Here is a 263-nt window from a genome sequence, read left to right as displayed (position 1 = left end):
GTGTCCCCAGTGTCACCTCTTCATGTTCTCAGGGGTGGACACGTCCTCCTCGTAGATCTTGAGGCAGTCGAGCAGCGTCCCTGGGGACAGGAGGGGACAGGGAGGAGACAGGGAGGGGACAGGGAGTGAGCGGGACCCCGGACACGGGGAGGGGACAGGGAGGGGACAGGAGGGGACAGGGAGTGAGCGGGACCCCGGACACGGGGAGGGGACAGGAGGGGACAGGGAGGGGACAGGGAGGGGGCGGGGCCCCGGGCAGGGGG

This window comes from Corvus brachyrhynchos, unplaced genomic scaffold (genome assembly GCF_000691975.1).
Source record: "Corvus brachyrhynchos isolate BGI_N302 unplaced genomic scaffold, ASM69197v1 scaffold994, whole genome shotgun sequence".
Lineage (NCBI taxonomy): Eukaryota > Metazoa > Chordata > Aves > Passeriformes > Corvidae > Corvus > Corvus brachyrhynchos.
The sequence above is the reverse complement of the archived record's forward strand: the minus strand, read 5'-3'. Positions refer to the sequence as shown.